The sequence below is a fragment of the Aedes albopictus genome, chromosome 3 (genome assembly GCF_035046485.1).
Source record: "Aedes albopictus strain Foshan chromosome 3, AalbF5, whole genome shotgun sequence".
NCBI lineage: Eukaryota > Metazoa > Arthropoda > Insecta > Diptera > Culicidae > Aedes > Aedes albopictus.
This window is the reverse complement of record NC_085138.1, coordinates 414,338,806-414,347,203: the sequence shown is the minus strand read 5'-3', so window position 1 is coordinate 414,347,203 and position 8,398 is coordinate 414,338,806.

Genomic DNA, 8,398 nt, shown 5'->3' with positions numbered 1-8,398 from the left:
TTTTTCAGAATGCTGAAAATGATAACACCAGAATCCTGAGCGGCATTATCTTGAAAAGAAAGCAACACTAATCCGGAATCTTGGTGGAAATTCTTTCTGACTTCTTCCTAGATTTCCTAGATTTCTGAGAAAGATTACTCCATATCTATAAGATGAATTGATTCAGAGTCCCGAGAGGAATTCTTTCAGAATTATGTGATAGATTGTCTCAGAATCCTAAGACAAGGTTCCCGTTGGGATTCTCCGACAATGTTCCAGAATTCTAAGATGAATTATCCCAGAATCTTGAGAGGAATTCCTAGAGCGGATTTTCCACATTCTTGAGATAAATTCATCTAGAATACTGTGAAAGATTCTCACAAAGAAAAGATTTTCGGAATTTTCCAAGAAACTTAAAAGAAATGACCCAGAATCCTGAAAAGGGGAGCTTTGAATCCTAAGAAGGTTTACTCCAGAATTGTGAGAAAAATACTGGGCAGGATTGCCAGAGAAACCTGAAATATACTCTCACAGATTTCTAGGAGATAACATTCTCCCGGAATCCTGAAAAGAATTCCTCCGGAATTCTTCTAAGTATTCCCCAGAATTCCCTAAAAATCTTGGGTAGAACCCTTTAAACTGCTGAGAATAATTGTGCCAAAATCCCGAGAGGTATTCCCCTGAACTCTACGAGTGATCTCCCAGAATCCTGAGAGGGATCATATAAGGGGTTCTTCCAGATTCTTAAGAGAAATATATCTAGAAACTTAAGAAGAGTTTATCCAAAAATCTGATAAGGATTCATTCTGGAAGGGATTACGAAAACTTCTATAATGGAATTCCCCAGCATCTTATGAAGGATTCTCTGAAACTCTGAGAGGTATACCCACATAAAACAGACAAATTACCGCAGATTCCAGAAACACATTCCCTAAGAACCTTTGAAAGGACTCCCCTAAACTCCTGAAAGGGATTGTCCCAGAACTCTGAGCGTGGTTCCTCTAAAATACTTTAAATTATTACACCAGAATCTTAAGAAAATCTTCCCATAATCTTGCCAGGGATTTTCCCTGATTACTATGAGGACTCTCTCCTGAAAAGGGATTTCTGGGAGCAACTGCTCCAGAATACAGAAAACAGAATTCTACTGGGATTCTCGTAGAATGCTGAGAAGGGTTTTTTTCCGAACCCTAAGAGGAATCACAAAATCTATGCGAGGGATTCTCCATAACCAAAATTTCTCTAGATAATTCTGCTCAGAATCTCGTGAGAGATTCTTCAATTATTAATAATTCTGAAAGAGAATGCCCTTGAAATTTGAAAAATATAGTCTCAGAATCTCAAGGATTTTTCCAGAATAATGACACAAATTCCCCAGAATCTTGAGAGAAACTTCCCCAGAATCCTGACGGGGTTTACCCCAGAGAGCTGAATCTTGGGAAGAGTACCCGCAGAATACTTAGTGTTATTGCCCCAGAATCTAAAAAGGATCTAACGCAGAATCCTGAGAAGGATACCACTAGAATCCGGTTGGGAATTCTTCCAGAATTCTAAGAAATATTCCCCCAGAATTCTGAGAGGAATTTTGCCACATTTCTGAGAATACTGAGTATGATTCTCCAAGAAGCCTGAGAGGAGTTCCTGAAAATGCGGAGAAAGATTTCCTCAGAATTCTGAGTGGGATCCTAAAAGAAGGTCTTCCAGAATCCTTAGAGGAATAAACCCAGATCATCTAGAAATTTCTTAGAATCCTGAAAGGGATATCACCCTTGTTAGGGAATCCTGGTAGGAAAAACCCCAAAATCCAGAAATTAAATTAATAGAATCCAGAGATTCCCTAGAACTCTGATATGTATTCCCACATAATACTGCTGAGAAAAAAATCCTTTCGAATTTTTAAAGAGACTCTTCCATAACTGTGAGGATTCCTTTCAAATTCTGTGAGAGATTCCTTCAAAATGCTGAAAACTATCACACCAGCATCCTGAGAGACCTTATTCTAGGAAAGAGAGAAAGACTCTAATAGTAATTCTTCCTAAATTCTATTAAGGATTTCCCTAGAATCCTGGGAGAGATTATTCCAGTTTTCTGAGATGGATTTTCTCAGAATATTTAAGAGAAATTCTTCCAGAATTTTAAGGGATTTCCTCAGATTCCCGGGATGGTTTCTCCCTGAATCCTGAGGCGGATTGCCTCAGAATCCTGAGAGAAGTTTTTTCTCGGGATTCTCCCAGAATGCTTAAACGGATATCCCCAGAACACCCTGGCGGATTCTGTGTGGAATCCTGTGAGGAATTTACCGGCAGTATTAAAATACATCCCGTTAGAATCATGAAAGAGATTGCCCAAGAACCCTGAGAGGGATTCTCCACATTATTAAGAGAAATCCATCTAGAGTCCTGAGAGGAATTCTCAAAAAAAAAATGTTCGGATTCCAGAGTTGGGCTGACCTAGAATCCTGAGAAGGATGCGCTAGAACCCTGAAAGGGACTCTCTTCTAGACCATAAGGAGGATTCCTTTAGAACCCTGAGAAAGATTCACTTAGACTCCTGAGAAGGATTGACCAAGAAACCTGATATAGAGGTATACCTCGATTTAGTGGACCCTAGATTATATAGACCCTCGATTTTATGTACTTCGATTTTTTGGGCATTTTACCTCGATGGTTCATTACAGCACTGATTTGCGTTGCGTAATGAATTATTACAGCACTGTTTTCAGTTTTGATCAACTTCTTGATGCTTTCTGGTCGCAGTTTTGAAAAAGTGTGACAACTGCACAGTATAACCTGTTATGATCAGATTTTCTTAAACATGGCTATGAACATCAGTGTGCAGTTTGATGAAAAGTTTTATTTAAAACTATCCTCAAGAGTAATTTATGAAACTGCAAAAAACGTTGTATGCAACTCGGTGCAGAACTCGATTTTTCCAGCACTCGTCGTCGTAATTATCCAACTCGGCAAGCCTCGTTGGATAAATGTACGACTCGTGCTGTAAAAATCTTCATTCTGCACCTTGTTGCGTAAACTACTATTATCGCACGAAGACCTACTAGACTACAAAAGATATCTGAACTCAAGTGAATTCATACATTGTTTCCAACATTGTTCCACACAATTGTAACAAACCCATAGCCTACTGCCCTTTTTTTCTGGTACAATCGGTTTCCTCGTGTACTCACACATTTTGCCAAGACATTTGACGGGCCAGTCAGGGCCCAGTAGTACACGCCCCGTAGCCTACTAATTCCTGGGATTCACAGTTGCATAACATCCGCCCCGGTGTCCAACTGACCAAACTCCTTCGGCGTTGCTGTGTATTTTTTTTCTCTGCTGACACATGCTGCTGCTGCACCGCCGCGCGCCGTACACGGACATGATGTTTTGCAAACTGACGAAACGGACGAACTGAAACCTAAATCGCGAAACGCGTGGGCCGTCGTCGCCGCCGCCGTTGGCGTTGTCATGGTAGCGCGCTCCGTTGAAGGAAGTAGGAAATTGACCAAGCCTCCTCGTGCGCAACGCCGCCGCCCGAGCCGTCGACGCGGATGACTTGGATTTGGTGAAGGTACCTAGGGGCGGCGCGGAAGGCTGTGGTGGTGGCGGATTCGTAAGAAAATGTAACACCACTCGCGTGTAACGGACCCGGAGCTATTGAACGTTAGCTGGCTGTCAGGTGATTGCCAAGGAAGTGGCCGTTTGTGGGCAGCCGGCAGGAGCTTTGGGTCGATATTTTGTGTGTGCACGCGGCTGTTGATATACCTACCGTGAACGGCGCGGCGGACGGTTGTGAGTGGCGATTTATGGGAAATTCCGGGTTAGCTGAACGCAGCACTTTTTTCAGCTCCTTGTGTGTGATACCTTGGGGTCCACTAATGTAGGGTAGAGATAGTTGTTACTTTCGCCGGTACAACTCGCTGGCATCCGTTTCTTGGTAATTTGTGTGCCATTAGACCGTCGACGACAGTGTTTGCAACAATTTCTCTAAACGTAATTTTCTGTCGAATCCTCACCTGTGCCGATTGGGGTCATGTGCTTTTTGTGACTTTGGTGATCCCAGCCAGGAAAATGCGGAATTTGCCTATCTCGAACACCAAGGTGTACCGAATGCAAAGCAAAGCAAAGATAACCGTACACATCGTAGTTGTTACTAGGTGATTGACCAGGACAATCGAAGTTGCACAGAGAACCATTGAATGTCGAAGCTTGGGACTTGCTAACCATTCTCAATGTGCACAAGAGTTCAACATTCGAAAGTCAGTATCGGCGCCGGCCACGTCCTTACGGTCCTTGGCCAAAGGCCAAAGTCCAAAGACCAAAGGCCAAAGGCCAAAGAAGGCCAAAGGCCAAAGAAGGCCAAAGACCAAAGGCCAAAGGCCAATGAAGGCCAAAGGCCAAAGAAGGCCGAGGCCAAAGAAGGCCAAAGGCCAAAGAAGGCCAAAGGCCAAAGAAGGCCAAAGGCCAAAGAAGGCCAAAGGCCAAAGAAGGCCAAAGGCCAAATAAGGCCAAAGGCCAAATAAGGCCAAAGGCCAAATAAGGCCAAAGGCCAAAGGCCAGAGAAGGCCAAAGGCCAGAGAAGGCCAAAGAAGGCCAAAGGCCAAAGAAGGCCGAAGGCCAAAGAAGGCCAAAGGCCAAAGAAGGCCAAAGGCCAAAAAAGGCCAAAGGCCAAAGAAGGCCAAAGGCCAAAGGCCAAAGAAGGCCAAAGGCCAAAGAAGGCCAAAGGCCAAAGAAGGCCAAAGGCCAAAGAAGGCCTAAGGCCAAAGAAGGCCAAAGGCCAAAGAAGGCCAAAGGCCAAAGAAGGTCAAAGGCCAAAGAAGGCAAAAGGCCAAAGGCCGAAGAAGGCCAAAGGCCAAAGGCCAAAAAAGGCCAAAGAAGGCCAAAGGCCAAAGAAGGCCAAAGGCCAAAGGTCAAAGTCAAAGGCTAAAGCCAAAGATCAAAGCCAAAGACCAAAGCCAAAGGCCAAAGCCAAAGGCCAAAGGCCAAATCCAAAGGCCAAAGCCAAACGTCAAAGCCAAAGGCCCATTCAGAGTGGACATCTCCTCTTCTGCGATGTTCGTTGACATACGTACATTGTAGCAGCTCTTATTGAATTTACATTTCACAGTTGGTTTAACAGTTTAGTAAGCTGACCTTCACACTTGGCTTTACGATTCACAACATTGCCACATTATTTCTCATTGCTCCTCCAAGTCGTAAAGTGATTTCATCGCCGTAAGATTTAGCGTCACTTACGTCAATCAGATTCAAACGCCACCACCATGCTCATTGGCGTTTGTGGTTAATCATCATTCGACTGCCTAATTAAGTTTATAAAAGTGTTGACACCCAGTCCAGTTTGTAAAGCTTCTCATCTAATAAATGTGTGGCGGCTTGTGTCTGTCAGAAATGTAATCTGACGCTTTACTCTAGACTTCTAGAGGCAATCAGCGTTCGCAAGAGACTTCTACTTAGTCATAAGACCAAAAAGAAGAAGAAGAAATAGGAAGGAGACGTCATCGTCGTCAGCGTTTCCGCCAGTATGGCGTTTTCATTCATGAAAACGTGCTAATCTATTCTAACAACATGTGCGCGAACGCACATGACACCCACTGGTTGGCTGGCTATTAGCTAGACTGAACCGACGACTGACTCCGACTCGTCGTCGACTACTGCCTAATATGGAATAAATAACAAAGCTAAGTTGAATGGTGGTGATACTGTAGGGAAAAAAAATACGAAACGACGAGATATGGCGAATACTGCTTTATGGCTGCTGGTTGTTTGGATTGCCCGATGGAGGATGCAATAAATCATAAATGTCTCGTGATATTTGGTCGTGATGGTAATCAAAATTGTGTCCAACTTGCTTCATGAGGAAGCGAGCTCAGCGTAGCTCTAATATTCATAAGAAGTTGAGTCAGATGAGTTTTTTGTTATCTAATTTTTAAGAAGAGTCACTATCAATAAAAGCAATGATATCACTTTAGAAGCAGCAACAATCAAATTTGAATAATACTTAGTTCCCCTATTATTTTTTACTTGATCTCATTCATAATTATTTTCATTCATTTTGCGTTATGGTTATAATAAAACTGCATGAAATTACTCCAGGAAATAAGAATTACAAAAAAAAAATAACTTCGTAAATTCCTCCAGGAGTTCCTTCAGGACTTCTTCAAGTAAATCCTTCAGGAATTCCTCTAAGTCCTCCAAGATGTTCTTTTAAAATTCCCTCACAATACATGAATTCTTCCAGAAAGTACACCAGAAATCCCTGCAGGATTTTAAACAGAAATTTGTTCAAGGAATTCTTCGACCAAATTCCTGGTAGAGTTCTTGGAGGAATTCCAGATAGAATTTTTCAAGGAATTCCTGGAGAAATTCCTAGAGAAAATCTTGGTGGAACTCTTGAAAAAAGTCTTGAAGGCATTCCTGAAGTAATTCATGGAAGGGAATTCTGGCAGGAATTCTGGATTTTTGGAGGAATTCCTGGAGGAGTTCTTGGATGATTTCCTGATGGAATCCCTGAGGAATTTTCTGTAGGCATTTCTGGAGGAACTTCACAAGGATTTTAGGTATTTATTGAAAAATCCCTATAGGTATTCCTAGAGTAGTTTATAAAGGAATCCCTGACCAAATTCCTGGAGGGATTCTTGGAGGAATTTTTGGCAGAAGCATTGGAGTAGGTTTTGGAGAAATTCGTAACAGAGTTACTGTCGGAATTCCCGAAAGAATTTCTGAAAGAATTTCTAGACGGATTCTTGGAGAAACTCTTAGCAGAAGTTTTTTTAGGAATAACTGAAAAAATTCTTGGAAAAAATCCTGAAGGAAATTTTGGAGAAATTTCTGGAGAAGTCTCGGAGCAGTTCCTTGGAGGAATCCCAGAATGGAGTTGTCCCAGGAGCATTTTCTTGAGGAATTTATGAAGGTTTCCTGAAGGATCTTGGAGGTATTCATGAAGAAATTGGTGGTAGATTTTTTGGAAGAATTCTTGAAGGATTTTCTTGAAAAAAAATCCTTGGAGGTATTTGTGGATAAATTCTTGAAGGGAATCTAGGCAGAGGGACCCTTGTTAAATTCTAGGTAAAGGTCCTGTAGGGATTTTTGGAGGAGTTCCTGGAAGGATTCTTGGAAGAATTCTAGGAAGATGTCTTAGAGGAATTCCTGGATAAATTCTTGGAGAAATTTCTTGAAAAATTATTGGTGGAATTCCTGGAGGAATTCTTGGGGAGAATTCCTGAAGATATTATAAGAGAAATTCCTGAAGAACATCCTGGTGGAATTTTAGAAATAATTTATCAAGGAATTCCTGACAGAGTTCCAGGAGTAATTCCTGAAGGAGTTCCTTGAGTAACTTTGGGAGAAATTTTGCCGTAATTTCTTAAGTACTTCTGGAGGAATTTTTGAGGATATCTCTGAAGTAATTCTCGTACGAATTCTTAGAGTAATCAGGAGTATTTTGTTGTGGAATTACTAAAGGTTTCCTGAAGGGTTCTGATTACTGAGGGAACTCTTTAAATTTCCTAAAAAAAATCATGGAGGAATTTCTGGAGGATTTCCTGAAGTAATTTCTGTAGGAATTCCTTGAAAAATTTCTTCATGAATTCCTGGTGGAATTTCTGGAGAAATGCCTGAACGTAATCTCGGATGAATCTCTGGAGTAATTTTGTAAGAAATTCTGGACGATTACCTGCGGATTACTGGAGAAATTCTTGAGGAATTCCTGGAGGAATGTTTGGAGAATTTCTTGGCCGAAGTCTATGAGGAATTCCTGGAGAAATTGCTGGAAGAATACCTAGAGGGATTCTTTGAGGAATTCTTGGCAGAATTTTTAAAATGATATCTGGAGAAATTCTTCAAGAAATTCCTGGTGGAATTCTTGATTCCTTGAGGGAATCTTGTAGGAATTCCTGGTAGAATACTTGGAGGAGCTCCTGGAAGAATTTTTGAGGAATTTCTTGAAAAATTCCTGGAAGAATTCTTCCAAGAATACTTGGAGAGATACCTGGAAAGATTATTTGAGGAATTCTTGGCGAAAGTCTTGGAAGAATTCCTGACGATTTTTTTTTTTGAGAAGCTACACAGATATAGGAAAGAGATTCAGTAGAGCTTGTGGAGCTTGAAGGTCTTAATTCCAGAATAATTTGGATGACCTAGATCACCAAGTGAATGTTGCTAAGTTATCAGAATTGCACTCCGAGGCTCTAAGAGTAGCGAAGATTATATACGGCAAACATTAGCTACAAAATAATTATACCGACAGAGTGAACATAAACAAGAGTTTGGAAAGCCTGGAATACCCCATGAATGTACCAAAAGCATTATAGTTGTACACTGAGGCTCCATCAGCAGTATAGACTGCATCCCACGAATATTTTTTACAATTAAAGCATGATACAGTATCAGTAGGTCAGCTCCAGAGGCACGTTCTCCTCCAT